Consider the following 16,865-nt stretch of genomic DNA (forward strand, 5'->3'; position numbering starts at 1 on the left):
TCTGCTGAATTTTTGCCATCCTTTCATTTCCTTTCACTCACATCCTATAGATTCCTTTTGCTGCCTGCCAGGGATCTTTCAGGGTCTACATCCCATATCTTATTCTTTCCTGACTTTCTCATACATTTTGGCAAGGTACTGCCTCCAGTAATTTCCCTAAAGTGAATATATGAGAGTGAATGTTGCAGAACTGAGTGTGTATTCTTTCTGTCATTTGATTGATCATTTATCCTGATGTAAAACTCTGAATTATAATTCTTTTTTTCCTCAGATTGTGAAATGTTTCCTTATCTTGTTTGCTTTTTATTCCTTAATATTGATGCCTTTTAAAATACCTATTGTTTTGAAAGCCCTGTGCTATTTTATTGATATATGCAGATGTGTCAATACTAAATATTTATCTAATATAACTTCCTTAAAGCCAGTTTATCCAGAAAGAAAGCATTAGTCACTCAGTCATGTCCAACTCTTTGTGACCCCATGGACTGCAGCCCACCAGGCTCCTCCATCCATGGGATTCTCCAGGCAGGAATACTGGAGTGGGTTGCCATTCCCTGCTCCAGGGGATCTTCCCAACCTAGGGATGGAACCTGGGTCTGCCTCACTGTAGGCAGATTCTTTACCATCTAAGTCACCAGGAAAGCCCTAGTTTATCTAGATAATATGTAAATTTTGGCAAATATAGACTTACTTGCCTATGATTTAATATACCATAGGCATTAAATAGGGCTTCCCAGGTGACTCAGTGGTGAAGAATGTGCCTCCAGTGCAGGAGATATAGGTTTGAACTCTGGATAAGGAGGATCCCCCGGAGAAAGAAATGGCACCCCACTCCAGTATTCTTGCCTGGGAAATCCCCTGGACAGAGGAGCCTGGCAGGCTATAGTCCTTGGAGTTTCAAAGAGTCAAACATGACTTAGTGACTAAAAAACTGACATGCAATGTTGAAAAACCTCAGTGAAGCCAAACTTCTAGATATAAGTGCAGAAAAAAGGCAAATTGCATCTTCTTTATAATCAAGACTGTGCCAGTTGAAATATGTGAAATTTGTGTTTCTTTACCTCTCTGTGTATTAGTAGGCTGATGTCTTAAATAGAGCTAATTGACAGAGCCTTTTTTATGAGGTGATTGTTCAGATTAAACTAGTTATTATGTTCACAATTCTTAGGATAGTGACTGCCATCTAAGTGATCAAAGGTGTTAGTTATTGTTGTTACTTTCATTAGATAGATAAAGTGAAATAATTTTAAGCAAGTTAATAAAACTATAACAATGTTATTAGTGAGAGAATCAGTTTACATTATAGCATATACTGAAATTTGTTATGGGACATTTAAAACTTGCTGAATTGAGGTTTTTAAAACAGCTTTATTGAGATAGAATTCACATGTTATACAATTTACTCATTTAAAATGTACAATTTGAGGTTTTGTTTTTTAGTACAGTCACTTGTAGGTACAATCATCACTGAATTAAATTTTAGAACATTTTATCACTTCAGCAAGAAACCCCACACTCTAGATATCATTGACCTCATACTTCTCATCATCCCAGCTATAAGCAACTGCATATCCATTTTTTGTCTCCATAGATTTGGCTATTCTGGACATTTCATGAAAATGAAATTACATAATATGTGATTTTTGTTGCTGGCTTATTTTACATAGCATAGTGTTTTCAAGATTCAACCTTGAAATTTATGTATCCATGTTTAATTCCTTTCTATGGTCCAGTACTATTTCATTATATGGATGAACCACAGTTTGCTTTTGTTCTTTAGTCAGCTGATAGGCATTTGGGTTGTTTTCACCTTTTGGTTGTTTTGAATAATGGTATCAACATATATGACAAGTTTTTGTGTAAATTCATGTTTTTATTTATCTTGATTTTAGATATTTTGGGTATGGATAGGATTGGAATTTCTGAGTCATATGTGCATGCAATGTTTAGCTATTTGAGGAACTGCCAGATTTTCTTCCTAAGGAACTGCACCATTTTACCTTCCCATCAGCAGAGCATGAGAATGCTAAAGTCTTTGCATCTTTGGCAATATTTATTATTAACTAACTTTTTGATTTGGGCCATGTTGCTATATGTGCCTCTGGGCAGTTTACTTACCTTTTTGTAGAAATGTCAGTCAAATCCTTTGCCTGTTTTAAAATTTGGTTGTCTTTTTATTATTGAGTTGTGAGTGTTCTTTATATATTCCAGATACCATTCCCTTTTAGATATATGTCATGAATTGCAAATATTTTCTTTCATTCTGCAGGTTGTATTCACTTTCTTAACAAGTCCTTAGAAGCATTGAAGATTTTAAAATTTTGATGAAATTCAATCTATTTTTCTTTCGTTCTTCAGTCATTGGTATCATATGACATAATCTGTGGTTTTTAATATTTAGAATTATTTCCATGAAGTCACTTAAGTTATTTAACACATACAGTATTCACTTTAAAGAGTCAATTTTTATATCTCAGTTTCACTTTCCTCTATAAAGTAATAATAATAATAATGGGATATGATAGTGTTGACATGTATGCAAGTCAAGAAGCAACAGTTAGAACTGAACATGGAACAACAGACTTGTTCCAAATTGGGAAAGGAGTGCATCAAGGATGGATATTGTCACCCTGCTTATTTAACTTATTTGCAGAGGACATCATGTGAAATGCCGGGATGAATAAAGCACAAGCTAGAATCAAGATTGCCAGGAGAAATATCAATAACCTCAGATATGCAGATGACACCACTCTTATGGCTGAAAGCAAAGAGGAACTAAAGTGCCCCTTGATGAAGGTAAAAGAGGAGAGTGAGAAAGCTGGCATAAAACTCAACATTCAAAAAATGAAGATCATGGCATCCGGCTCCATCACTTCATGGCAAATAAATGGGGAAAGAAGGGAAACAGTGACAGATTGTATTTTCTTGGGCTCCAAAATTACTGAAGATGGTGGTGAAATTAAAAGACACTTGCTCCTTGGAAGGAAAGCTATGACCAACCTAGACAGCATATTAAAAGCAGAGATGTTACTTTGCAAACAAAGGTCTATACAGTCAAAGCTATGGTTTTTCCAGTAGTCATGTATGGATGTGAGAGTTGGACCATAAAGAAGGCTGAGCACTGAAGAATTGATACTTTTGAACTGTGGTGTTGGAGAAGACTCTTGAGAGTCCCTTGGACTGCAAGGAGATCCAACCAGTCCATCCTAAATGAAATCAATCCTGAATATTCATTGGAAGGACTGATGTTGAAGCTGAAGCTCCAATACTTTGGCCACCTGATGCGAACTCACTGGAAAAGACCCTGATGCTGGGAAAGATCGAAGGCAGGAAGAGAAGGGGACAAGAGAGGATGAGATGGTTGGATGGCATCACCGATTCAATGGACATGAGCTTGAGCAAGCTCCAGGAGTTAGTGAAGGACAGGGAAGCCTGGCGCGCTGCAGTCCATGGGTTCGCATAGAGTCAGACTTGCCTGAGTGACTGAACAACAGCAGCAAGTGCTGACATGAGGAAATCCTGTCCTCAGCACTGATTTTGAAGACTTGCTCAAGTTGGCATTCAAGTTTTTATACAGAAAAATTGTCTATAAAGCATAATTTACATGGCAGTTTCATATTTGCACATGTGCTACTTAGGCAGTACTACTCAGTGTATAATAATAGTGAATTATTTCTCATTTTGTTCTCCATATGGGACAAAGGTTTTGCTATGAACCTGTATTTTCCCACCTTAAAAAATTTCTTCTTCCTATGCTTAATAAATATTGAAATATATAAAAGCTTATACTTTGTATTCTATTTGAAGTGTATTTCCTCCTACTTTCATTTTCCTAGAGTATATACATGATCACCTGTGTTTGCTTATTATTTATCGAATGATCTTTATCTTGATTACCCATGTTCATTCTATGTTAACATTACTGGATTTTCCCTGAGAAATACTGTTCAATCTTGTCGCAATAAAGAATGTCTGTGACATTTAGAGACATGACAAGATGTGAAGTGAACCCCAGGAAAACGAAAGTTGGTAAGAACCAGTGATGTAGAAACATACAGAAAATGTGCAGGTTAAACCATGGCGTTGGTGGCTTTGAAAGGAAAGACAAGTAAAGCTGAAAGAGGACATAGGGCTTGGCCTCAGATTTAGGGAGATCATGGAAGCAGTAATGCCCGAAGAAAAGGAAGATGCTGATAAAAGACAATCAGTCCAGATAAGAGAATAACAAACCACAGGCAAGGAAAAGGAAGAGAGAGGAGAGGAACATTGTGGTGGTTTTCAGCGATTAGTGGGGATAAAGGGATTATGCAAAAAGAAAGACATCTATGTTGATTGCATTTTTTTTTTCAGTGTTATGGTAGAATGCTTTCTTATGTACAGTTGAGAAACACACCAAAGAGTAGATCCTGATGAAAAATGCAATTCATAATTTCAGGAAAGGATAATAGTGACCTGGAAAATTGATATACATCTTTTAGGTTTCCATGATCACACAGATTCCGTGATGCAGTTAAATGATTGTATTCATCAGCATTCAGTACTGAGTCTATTCATCACATGCCTCGGATGTGGTCATCACATGGGTAATTACACTGCTGTCTGAGACTTGGTTTCCTCAGCTGTGAGAACATGAAGAAAATACCTTTTTCACAAGATTCTTTAGAGATTGAACCAGATGATAATACCCCAGCCACCAGCCTCGTAGGCAAGGGCTTAATAAACCGTTGTTTCCATTACAATTAGTAAATTGCAAACCCAGTGTCCAGAGGAGTCCATCACACAGCCAATAATGTTTCAGTAAGTCCAACAGTACAGTTGGATGTGGCAGCAATAACTCAGATGGCAACCCTAAAAATAGAACAAAGTATTGAAATTAGGGAAAATGTTCTTTTCAGCAGGCTCCTTTACAGGAAAGATAATTTAGAAACCAAGCTGAGTCAGTGCTTGGTATAGACCTTGAATCTTCGTTGGTGCTATTTGTTTGTAGTCGGTACATACAGGAGCTAAACTCACTGACAAGTCAGAGCTACACGTTAAATTATTCTCCTACATATCAAAGTACACATAAAGCTGCTGTTCTCTGATCCAACATGAACACTACATTGTCTTCTATTTTTGTATGAAAACCTGGACTTTATTCTTCCCATCAGATACAATGTCTATTATGAATGGGAGAGCCAGAAATTATAATCACTCATGTGAAATAAGCAATGAGTGTTAATTTCTTAGTGTAGATAACTGTACTGTGGTTGTGTGAGATGTTAGTATTAGGAGAAACTAATGAAAAGCTATTAAAAAGTAACATATTTGCCTAACTAATAGCTTGTCTGTCAGTTTTAAATATTGCATCATATTTGGGATCAGAAATCACTCAATATAATCTGATTTTTAAAAAAATTCAGAAATATTGCTCTATTGTAAGCGTGTTTGTTTTCCACTTTGGTCATTTGCCTTGACTTCTTTAGCATTCTTTTCACTTGTTGAAATTCAGTAGCTTAGAGGTTCTTATACATTTAGTTTAAGAAAAGTTTTCACATATGGTGTTAGGCCTTGTCTTTATTTAATGCTTATTATATTTAATGCTAGTTTCAAAAATGTTGCTATTGAAGTGAAAAGTTGTATTCTTAGATTTATTCTAGAAATTTCTAGATTGTGAAAGAAATCACTATTGATAAATTATGAATATTATTAGAAATCCAAGTTTCTATTTATAAACCCTCAAAACTTTTTTGAGCATACTTTGGAAAAGATCATATTTTGATTAAAAACACCTACTCACACAAGCATAATCCCTACAGTAGGTTTTGTAGATAATCATAGAAATATTGCCATTAAAAAAGCTCTAACTATAATTTACCTACCATAAAATTTACCCATTTTATATATGCGTGTACACCATTCAGTGATTTTTATAATTTAATGCATTGTGCAACTGTTAGCGTAAGCTAATTTTAAAGTGCTTTTGTCACTGCAGTAAGCCCCTCATGGCCACGTGAAGTTCTTACCTTAGTCTGGGATGAAGAATCACGTATGTTTTTGTCTCAGTAGTTTGGCACTGTCAGGGCATTTCATATATATCAGTCACATGCTACATGGTCTTTTCTGTCTGTCTTCTTTTCCTTAGTATAATGTCTTTGTGGTTCCTGCATCTTGTTGCGTGGATAAGTGTTGTGTTCTTTTTCATTTCTGAACAATATTCTGTTGCATGAATGTACCCCAGTTTATTTATCCATTACTATTTATCCATCCACCTGCTGATGAACATTTGGGTTGCTTTCACATTTGAGCTATTTCGAATCGTGTTGCCATGAATGTTTGAATGCAAGTCTTGGTGTGGATGTGAATATTTTCCTGAACAATATCTAATGATTAGTGTTTCTTACTTTAATGAATACCATAAAGTAGATTACATGATTTTGTAGCTCTTTGCCTATTTACTGTTTTTCAATTCTTAGCTTCCTTTTCCTGTTAAAATAAATGTGACCATCAACTTCAAAACAGCAAACTGTCAGCGCAAGTCCAGGGTTTGCACTTAATTTAAAATAAGAAGAAGTTCTATTAGTAAACATAACACTTGTGAGAAGCAAAGCTCCTTATCAGAAAGCTGACAGTAAATAATACCTGGTTAGAGTTTTCAGATTGTTTAATTATCTGAATATAGCACCAAATACATATATATATTTTCAATGCCATAGCTGCTCTGAGGTAATTATGTCTGCTTTAGTTTTAAAGATATGGAAGGAAAATGCCATTTATTATTTATAAATAATGGCAAATTTACATTAATTTTTTTAAAAAAGCAATTAGAATGCATATTTATCTATTGAGTTGTGAAACTGCAAATGGAAAATTTCACATGACTATTTCCCTATATTATTTATAAAAAAAATACTACATTTTCTTGTGTATTTCCTATATTTGCAAACAAATGATAATTTGTAAAACCTCAGTCATATAGTTGGATTTAATTTCAAAGTCTTATGTGCTGTGCCCTTATTCTAGGGCTGATAATTGCCCCCAAAACTGTTCAGATATATCACAACCACAGAACTATTGATTTTCCAATAAATATTTAGCAAACAACATTATTATTATTTTTATCATTATTTTCTTATTTGAGCATCTCCATATTGTCAGGGAGGAAGACGTTTTCCTCTCCTCTTCTATGTTGTCTGACTGCTGCTGCTAAGTCGCTTCAGTCGTGTCTGACTCTGTGTGACCCCATGGACTGCAGCCCACCAGGCTCCTCTGTCCATGGAATTTTCCAGGCAAGAATACTGGAGTGGGTTGCCATTGCCTTCTCTGATGTTGCCTGGCTAGTCTAAGAATTAAATTGACATGAGACAGTTTAGCAGGAGATAATCTGAAGTTTAATCACATGTATATATAATGACTCAATAGAAGAAAAGCTCATGAGTGCATCTGTTAAGATGGTTGTAATATCATAAGGCATCTTTGTTTTCGTACGTTGTGATCATACATAAAACTAGTTTAGGAAAGACTGTTGCAGGCAAGTGAGAAAAAGGAAAAAAAAAAGCATTTATCTGAGATTATTTACTTGCACCATTTTGTATGCATTGTCAATCTGGAACAGGTTAAAACGCTATGATGAAAATGAAATCAGACTTGCTTTCAAGCTGAGCTCTGCTGTGTCAGTACCCAATATTCAAACCTTAAATTCAGTAGTGACAGGGCTCTACCTAAGAGGCCTCTTTTAAGAACATTGAGAACTATGTGCTTCAAGTGAGGGTGCAAGAAATGTTTCGTATTTTTATACATGGTTAGAACCTTCAAAAATTGCCTTTGGTTCAGTAGTCCCCCATTAAATTTTTTTTGATAAATATATGGAAGTCATGGAGAAATAAAATATTTGTATCATTCACATTCTGTTACTACCATCAAATGTGTCTTTGATTCATTTCTGAATTTTTTTTTCCCAAAGAACAGTCATTCAGTACAGCAATTTTCCCAAGAATAACAAGGTACAGATTTTTTTTAATGCAGTTTATCATTTCCCAAGACATCATAATATTGTTATGCATTTACACCATTACTTTTCTCGAGGGAGATTCTAGTATTTAAATCATTTACACTCTCTTCCTATATGGAAAAGAGAGAAAGTTAGTTATGTAGAAAGAAAAATTATTTGCTGAAATATTTATTTATGATACTGTTCAAGAGTTAATTAACTAGATCAATTACTGTTATATTATGGGCTTCACTGATGGCTCAGTGGTAAAGAATCTGTCTGCAATTTAGGAGCCACAGGAGACACAGGTGTAGTCCCTGGATTGGGAAGATCCCCTGGAGGGAGAAATAGCAACACACTCCAGTATTCTTGCCTGGAGAATCCTGTAGACAGAGAAGCCTGGTGAACCACAGTCCATAGGGTCGCAAAGAGTCAGACACGACTGAGCACCCATGCACAATTATTTCTGTCTTAGGCAATACTAAGAGACCAACTAGGCAACACATGTACGGTTTTTGTTGGAAATTTCTCCTGTTTTGTTGAGCAAGCCCAGCAGTCCTGGAAGGTGGATCTTTTATACTATGGAATTCAGGAAATGCAACGCTCACCCTAACCCCACCTTTAAATCTGTGATTGGCTATAAGGTTACCAAGGAACTTTTGTTGGATTTTGTTTGTTTGTTTGTTTTTCTCTGCCCTCAGTTATTTGATCTTGATGACTATTTACCTGGGCGATATGCTTCCAAAGCAAAACCCGTATCATGAGCTGATGTTTACATTCACATATTACCTATATTACATATTGATCACTAGTGTGTTGTTGCGCTTTCAGTTACAAAATCAAATCAGTCACACTTGGTGCATGAAGAACATTGAAACAGAAAATGTCAGGAGAGCTCCATACCTACTAGAGCAGAAAGTTCAGAATCAGATTTACTCCCAGCCAGTCAGAATCAATATCCTTGACACAACCTGAAGTGTCAGTTTATTGTTTTTCTAGAATTTTTTCACATTTGCCATTTCAAATGACTATATTCTCAATCTCCTATAATTAAGAACATATGTAATTACTATTATTATATCTAAGGTAATATTAAATCAATAATATCTTCATAATTATATACAGCCCATATTGAAATTTTGCAGTGTTCCAATGATTTTTTTAATAAAATTATATGATTCGTGATCCAATCAGAGTCTGTGCCTTGTGGTCGTGCTATGATTTGCAGCTTAATCCCCCTTTAAGATGAAAAGACTAACTCCCACTACTGCCGGAAATGCTCCCAGCAGACGGCAGTTGGCTCATATCTCCCGAGTGTGTTAACCTTTCAAGGCGCTGAGTCTTCTTTCAGCTTTGGATGACATTCATACATTTAAAAAAAATGGTCCAGGGAACTCATTATATTGAGTATCCCATATGTGGACTTTACTTCATGAATATGTTTGGGGAAAACACTCTAGTAAGCTCAGTGCATTTGATAGTGTGTGTACTTCCTTTTTGCTTAGCGTCAGGAGATGCCTCATGTCAGAGTGTTCCATGGTTTGTGAGTATCCTTTGATCATGAGGTTAAGATGGGCAGAATGGTGACTTTTCAGATCTTTCTACTTTAAAAATGTGTGTGTGTGTGTATATATATATATATATATTCTGTTTAAATGTGCTTTTCTTTGTGACTTATCACAGGATATTAATTTAGTTCCCTGTGCTATACAGTTGGGAGTTAGTGCTTCTTATTTTAAATGTTTTTATTATCTAAGTGCAAACCAAACTGAAACTGTACGGGTCATATTGAATTATTCCCTGGATTGGCTTAAAATAGTCCTGCTTGTGGCTGGTAAACTTCTTGCCTGAAGTTCATCTAGGTTTTCATTTTCATTTTATTAATACCTTCAAGATCTTATGTGCTTGTTCAATGCATACTCCTGTGACCACCATTCTTTTTAAATCTAATCTGCTTGATTTTGTTTTTCACTTGGGTACTGGGTTTATATACGTAGAGTGAGATTTTTAATACGTGTATAGGTTTTATAGTCATATGACACATGGCTCTTCTCACATGTGTTCTTTTTGTCACCCATGTTTGTTTTTTCTTCCTGTCAAACAAATGTCTTATTATTAATATGCACGTTAGATTAGCTTGACAGTATACTGTTCTTTAGCTCTTCAATAGTGACTCTAGACTGAGTACTTAGATTTAGTATAGCCTAAATTATAACCCTTTTCACTTTCCAGAAAGTGCAAAGATCTTTAAATCTTTCAACTATATTTTCCCCATCTTAAACTATCTTTATATGTACTACTTGAGCTACTATTTTAATTTAACAGAGGTTTTAAGTTCCCCAGACAGTTCCATTCTTGTGTTCTATTTTCAATATTTGGTTACATTTATTCCCTGACTTATCCATCCCAACAGTCATCATTTCTTCTTTAATTCCCATGCTTCTAATTAGTGACATTTTATTTTTCATGTTCCACGTAGGTTTGTTCTGCTTGTGGTAAACTCTTTTTTTGTTTCTGAAACCATCTTTATTGAGCTTTCATTTTCACAGGTTATTTCCTGTGAATGGGATTCTGAGACATCAGTGTTCATTTTCCTTCCGCGCTTAGTTTTCTATCCATTGTCTCCTGGCTTCCATCATTTCCATTCAAATGTCAGCTTTCCACTTAACTTCTTCTAAAGAATCTTTAAAATATGAATAAGAAACTTATGTCACAGAATTTTATTTACTTTTATATATTGTATTTATTATTTATTTATTTACTGGCTGCTCTTGATCTTCACTGCGGGCCACAGGCTTTCTGTAGTTACAGCGAGTGGGGGCCACTCTTTGTCATGGGGAACAGGCTTCTCATTATGCTGGTTTCTCTTGTTGCCGAGCACAGGCTGTAGAACATGCAGGCTTCAGCTGTGTACGGGCTCTGGAGCACAGACTCAGCCGTTTCGATGCATAGGCTGAACTGCTCCATGGCATGTGGGATCTTCCCAGACCACAGACTGAACTGGTGTACTGCACTTCTTCCTCTGCATTGCAAGGCGGACTTCCAGCCACCGGATCACCAGGGAAGTCCTCTCACAGAATTTTAACGTGTGTATGACTTGAGCCACAAAATGATTAGAGACAGAGAGAAGCGGCAGTCTAGGGAGAGATACCCAGGAGTTTTCCAAACTGAGAAAAGACAGATTCAAGAACCTCTGCAGGACCAAATAGGATAAGAAAGAACATTTGGAAAATGTGAAATGTCCTGTCTCTCATGTCATGTTTCCAGTACACAGCACTGCTCTGAATGCTATCATAGATAATTCCTCATTATGTGAATTAACTCTGCTAAACCTCACAGCAACCCCATGAGGCTGACACTGTGGGCAGCCCCACGGGACACATGAGGGATTGTTGCTGCTTTGAAGACCAGAGCAGTTGGATCCACAGTCACATTTGCTAACACCCTGTAGGATATTCCGCCCATTCTGCTTTTACTTCTCAACATATCTCAACCTACCCAAGTCTCAAGAGAATGACAGTACCTTGCTCCACATGACTACCATTCCCTCTCCAATCTCACTACATGTAAACCTGGTCCTTTCAAATCTATGTGTCGTGTTGTAGCTAAGATGATGTGTCCAATATAAGATTATATGTGGCAACAGTATGTATGTTTACTTTTACTTTAATGAATAACAGAAGCCATCCAAATGGTTCAGCAATTTATGATGATTTTATTATGAGTCTCTCCAACTTCCTAATTAAAACATGTTTTGCAAAGGCAGGACCATCTCTGTCTTATTATTTCTGTATTTCCAGTACTTGATGCCTTGCTCTGCAAAAGAGAAGCTTAGTGCAGAATTTGTGACTGGATAAATGAATGAATTATATGTAGATACTGTCACTAAGAACCTTTCCAAAAAAAACTTTGCATGGAAAAGGAAATGGCAACCCACTTCAGTATTTTTGCCTGGAAAATCCCATGGACAGGGGAGCCTGGCAGGCTACAGTCCTTGAGGTTGCCAAGAGTCAGACATGACTTAGCAAGTGAGCACATAACTTTGAAATGTATTCTTTTTGTTTTCTTGTCAATTATTAGCTTTTAGGGCAAGATCAACACTGGGAACCTCTGAATTATGTGCCGTGATTAGCCTTATATTAGTGTCTGCTGTGATCAGCAGAATATGCCTTTCTTCGAGCCACAGGACTACCTGAGACAAGACACATCATATCTCCTGGCTTACCAAAACTGTACATTACTCACACCTACCTGAACATTACTTATTACACTTTTCTTGACAAAAGCTTTATGACTTCAACAGTTGTTCAGTGGAAAAAGCTGGAGTCACAGTGGGACCAATTATGCCTTTGTAAACATTCTGGGGTGAAGCAGCTGGTTTACTGAATTCTTTAATGTGAAATTTGTTACAGTGTAAAGTTTTGCTGCTCCTAAACTTGTAGTTACTTTTGACAAAATTAGATGCAGATTATTTCAAGAATATACTCCTTTTCAACTGGGGATGGTAATTTACAATGTTACTGCTGAACTTGTAAATTTAAAGAAAATACCATGTAAACTGGATTTGATTTTTTCAAACTAGCTGTTTATAATCAATTCTAAAACAATTTCCATTTAAAATTTTCTGAAAAAAATGATTCTAATCAGAATTGTCATGTAACAACAGGAAAGTTATAGTATCAATATTTAGTATTAACATATTTTCCAACATAAAGTTTTATGAATCCCATAGTAATGACAAATAATCCTAATAAATAGAAATGTTGGGTGATATTTCTATCTGGGTCTAAATTTTAATATGTTCTATAATAACCACTCTGAATCTTTCAGGGATAGTAGAGGGACTATAACTGAGTTTCTTGACTTTTTAAAAGTGAAAATCATAGCACAAAACAGTGCTAGATAGTACTTTAAAGTCCTAATGTAGGAGGATTATAATAGTTTTTTCTCTGGTATCTGATGTTTGGGTAGATTATCTGGAGTTGCTGCTGGTTTTAAAATAATGAAATCATATTGTGGGTTTCTTTAAAGATTTTGAAAAAAACTTAAAATATTTGGGGAGAGGTTATATAATAAATCAGTATTATTCTTAAATTACTTATTTATTAATAAATCTGATAATTGAATATCTCATAGTATTTATAATTGTGGAAGGAAAATCAGGTAATGTAAGGAGAGTCAAGTGGGTGGGCACTGTTCTAAATCATAACAGTACACTCTACGGCACAAGTACTATACTGTTTATCTACTACGTTAATCAATTTACATTGGGGAGTTGTCTTTGTACATTTATAGAACAATCATGTAAGTCTACATAAAAAATAAACAGAATTCCAAATGCTGCTAATTTTTCAGTGTTCCCATCTGTGGCCTCCTTCCCCATGTATCTAGCTTTGAGTAACCAAAAGTTTGACAATTCAGAGTGATTACAGGGAAGTGAAGCTGCTCAGTCATGTCCAGCTCTTTGCAACCCCATGGACTGGAGCCTACCAGGCTCCTCTGTCCACGGAATTTTTCAGGCAAGAGTACTGGAGTGGGTTGTCATTTATTTCTCCAGGGAATCTTCCTGACCCAGGGATCAAACCTGGGTCTCCCACATTGCAGGCAGATGCTTCACCATCTGAGCCACCAGGGAAGCCCAGATTACAGGGATGGCACTCCACAAAATATTCCTTTGGTTCTTTACCTGAACATAGGTGCTCATTCAATAACTGGCTTAACCACAAAGCTAATATTTGAACTAATAATTTCTCACTTGTACAGGCATTTTTGAGTGTGATGTAGAATGTAGTGTGTTATTTAAACTTTTAGATTCCATGAAATTTCTACTCTTTTTGTGTGAATTTCATATGTGCTGTCTTGTGAGCTGCTTTGGCTTTATAGTAAGTTGTTGTTGTTTAGTTCCTAAGTCATGTCCGACTTTTTGTGACCCCATGGATGGTAGCCCACAAGGCTCCTCTGTCCAAGGGATTTCCCAGGCAAGAATACTGGAGTGGATTGCCATTTCCTTCTCCAGGGGATCTTCCTGACCCAGGAATCAAACCCACATCTCCTGCATTGGCAGGCATGTTATTTACTGCTCAGTCACCAGGGAAGCCCTTATAATAAGTAGAATCATCTAAAAAAAAAAAAGAAAAACAAAAAAACAAAAAACAACTATGCATTTAATTTGTCTCAGGAAAAATCTTACAGTCATTGAATCTTTTTATTTTCTTTTTAAACTAGACCAAAGCATAACTGTCATAAATTCGACTGTTCACTGGACCACATTAAGAGGCATAGACTTATTTCTTATGGTACACATGAAAAAGTATACAAACACACCCACATGTTATTTCTATTTATCTTGTTGAAACAATAAAATATCAACCCCCTGCAACCAAGGAAACTGATGCAGCCTTGCTTGATAAATTTTCTTCAAGAGCGTACATTTCTGGGGATGGTCCATGTAGCACGAGGATAGGATGGACTCCTCTGTCTCAGTGTGAGCTTCAGTAATGGAATCTGGACTGGGGGAATAATCGTGGGTGCTGTCTGCACACAGATGGTTACTGAAGTTGTACAAGTGAAAAAAGGATATTCCGGGTGTACTGATGGAGAGGGGCCTAGAGACAGACCAGACAATATTTTTGAGTGAAAATAAAAGAAAGAAGGAAATGTGATTGAAAAGGAATAGATGCAGAAGAGAATGAGAAAAACATGAGTTCCTTGGAAATGCTCAAAGGAGAAGAATTTCATACAAGGAGATTAGTATTGACAAAAAGTCCATTGGGATGAGGACTGGGAAGTATCCATTTGCCTTGGCAACAAGGAAACTGTTATACTCTATCAATACATGAGTTGCAGGTAGAAGAGTGAATGATGGGTGAGTCAGAAAACATGGTGTAGAATGTCTTCAATGCAGCTATGATATTAAAGGCTCAAACCTCTTTAAACATCTCTTTAGAGCTATTTCCATAGCGTATGGGAGTCAAAGAAAGATTTTTTTTTTTTCCATGAGAGAAATGTGAACACATTTGAATGTGATATAAAGGAGCTTGATAATATAGTGGAAAGGTGGAGATGGTCAAATGTGTGGAGTCTCTGTTGGGGCCCAAGAGGAACAGTTCAATGCCAGCATGATGCTTGATTTGGAGGAGAGATGCTGTCTTCATTGTAATGCAAATAAAGGGGTTCTTCAGTGTGGGAAGTACTGAGGGCTTGCCTATCTGGTGACTTTTTATTTGGGTATTTGGAAAGGAAAGTCCTCTGCTGAACGTGAGAGGAAATGTCCTGGACGTTTAGTTTCATGGAGAATGGTGTGCATCTGAAATAACTCTGCTCAGGGCGAACATTGATTTGGGAAAGAGACTGAGGCAGTGTTTACACAATGGACTCATTCTTTACAAATTTTACTTTTCTTTTTTTTTCCAAGTAAAATCAAATCCTGGCTGTAGAACTGGAGAAGTCACAGTGTTTTATTCTTTCAGTTTTATTTTTTTTCTTCTTCTATGTAAGAACAGGGAAATGGAGGTTAGTATATTGACCAAAATATAGTTAATGGGTGAGTCAAGTTGCTGTAATATGAGTTAGAAAGGAAGCTCAGAAATTATGGAGCTGATGTGCAGAGAAAAGTAGACAAATCTCCAGATGGGAATCTCACTAATATTAAAACAAACAAACAAATGCAAACAAACAAACAAACAAACAAAAAATAGATATAGAAGGAATACCTGAGTAGGAATTGGAAGTATCAAAGGTTATAACTATCTTTCTATGTTTCAAAAGATAGGTCTTATTTTTTGACCATGTTATAAAAACAAGGAATAGATTTCCTTCCATCTCCTTTACAAATAGTTTAGTTTTGAAAGGAACTGGAAGGTAGAACAAAGTGTGAAAGTGTCACTCAGTCGTGTCCAACTCTATGCGACCCCACAGACTAGCTTGTCAGGCTCCTCCGTCCACGGGATTTTTCCAGCCAGGTCTATTGGAATGAGTTGCCATTCCCTTCTCCCTGGGATCTTCTCAATCCAGGGATCGAACCCAGGTCTCCTGTACTGCAGGCAGATTCTTTACCAGCTGAGCCACCAGGGAAATTATTTCTACCTTTCAGTTTCTTTCAAAATAAATCTCCTTTTCAAAGAGTTTTCAAAGAAAGTGAAAGGTAGAAGTAACTTCTAATTGAGATAACTTTAGAGAAAAGTGAAATTTCTGTAAAAGTTAAGATGGAAAAACATGATTGTCCTGTTCTCTTCTGGAGTTTTTCCCTTTGTGGTTGTAAGTGAACTAGTATTGTCCTGAAATCATGCCTTCCTGGACTGACAAAGATGCTGGTTGAAGACAATTACATTCTCTCTCAGGAGTCCATCACCGAGCGATAATGAGGTGTGAACACATTCCTCAGAAACCACAGACATGCCAAAAGGGCAATTTAACACCTCTTCAAAAGATAGATGAGATATGAATTATTCATGATGAGCTTGGGCCAGACTCTGTATGCACCAGCTGACTTCAAAACATGAACTGGTGTGATATGAACTCTCTTCTGTGGAACTTGTGTATCTTCTCCCCAGGCAGAGGTCACAATCTTTAATCTACTTAATACTTTTATTGCAGGGGTGCTGAGAACAACTCTCTAACCCTCTCTCTCAATTTCATTCTTCCACTTACCATTTTGTTGAGGGTGTGTGTGTGTATGCCATGTACCTCAATTCTATATAATCCTACATTGGAGTGGGAAAGTTAGTAAACATTTTCTGTCTTATCTTGCAGTCTTCAAATCTGCATGATAAAAGCATGTTCCATGCTCTTGAGTCATGACTTCTATATATAAAATGATGTTAACAAGTTAAAACACAACTGTACACTTCCCCTGGCATGTCTGGGTTATGTCAGAGTTCAACGACAGGATCACAGG

General features: G+C 36.5%; 1 long non-coding RNA gene across 1 annotated transcript in view; it reads right to left on the reverse strand.

The window, feature by feature from the left end:
* Window positions 1–4,391: 4,391 nt before the first annotated feature.
* The window catches only part of LOC139032548 (uncharacterized), an 88,304-nt gene continuing 75,830 nt past the window's right edge, over window positions 4,392–16,865 (reverse strand). The window contains exon 3 of the long non-coding RNA XR_011485076.1: window positions 4,392–4,848. This is a non-coding gene — a long non-coding RNA (uncharacterized lncRNA). The remainder of the gene's footprint in view (window positions 4,849–16,865) is intronic.

This window comes from Odocoileus virginianus, chromosome 32 (genome assembly GCF_023699985.2).
Source record: "Odocoileus virginianus isolate 20LAN1187 ecotype Illinois chromosome 32, Ovbor_1.2, whole genome shotgun sequence".
NCBI lineage: Eukaryota > Metazoa > Chordata > Mammalia > Artiodactyla > Cervidae > Odocoileus > Odocoileus virginianus.